The following is a 1053-nucleotide window of genomic DNA, read 5'->3' on the forward strand; positions in this document are numbered from 1 at the left end:
AAAAAATTTCAAAAAAAAAATACTCTGCGAGTCCCGGGGGCACCGACGGAAAGGGCAAAACCACCCACCCGGCCTTTCGGAAATTAAAAAAAAAAAAAAAAAAAAAACCCCCCCCCCCGACGTCCCCCCATTCCCAATCATCACACACACACCCCCCCGCCGCCGTCGCAGCCCGCTTCCAGGCCACCGAAAGGATCATTTTTAGCTCTGTGAAAATCCCTGCGAGGGGAGTGAAAAGCAATGGGGGGACCCGGAGCGATCTACTTCGATTAGCCCTCAGCCCGCTCATCCGGAGTTTGATTTAAAGGGCAGCGCTCATACGGTATTTATAAGCTTAAATGCGGGCAGCTGCTTATGAATGTGTTTAGGTGCCTCGTTTATCTTGCAGCTCCGACTTACATATTTACGAGTTATAAAAACAACGACCTGTGCCACCGCTAGAAAGGAGACTTTAAAGACACCGTATTGCTGCACCGCTTACAATGCGCCGTATAAAGCTCTGGCAGCAGCCAGCGATCTAATATTAGACAAGTGTTTAAAGAACAGGGGTGGCTGCGCGCTTTTTTTCTTTAAAAAAAAAAAAAAAAAACACCGTGTTATTTTTTTGCTTTTTTTTGCAATCTCCACACGGCATCACCGCTAGTGACACGTTTTGTAAACCAGAGGAGGAAGCTGCAGACTAAGTAGCCGCCGCACGGATCCGCGGATTAGAGAAGAAGTTTGACCTTTACCCGGGACGTGTGGCATTTCATTTAACCATAAAGCTAAAGCACAATGCGCCAGCGAGATCGCTAAACCGATTTAAAATACATATTGAGTCACGCACGACGGTGCTGCATTTCGGTTTAAGGCAGCGCGCAGGCAGCGCAAGGGGGTCGGCGTCTATTTTAAGGTTCCTGTCGCAACCACAACCCCCCGTGTCCCAGTTCCCCCGTGTCGTCGTGTCCCGTCGTCCCCCCCCCACCTCCCCCCCCCCCCCCCCCCCCCCCCCCCCAAAACTCTTGAAGATAACCTTTGTGTAAACCCCGTATCCCTTTACCTGAGAATTTATCT

This window comes from Calidris pugnax, unplaced genomic scaffold (assembly GCF_001431845.1).
Source record: "Calidris pugnax isolate Ruff unplaced genomic scaffold, ASM143184v1 scaffold246, whole genome shotgun sequence".
Taxonomy (NCBI): domain Eukaryota; kingdom Metazoa; phylum Chordata; class Aves; order Charadriiformes; family Scolopacidae; genus Calidris; species Calidris pugnax.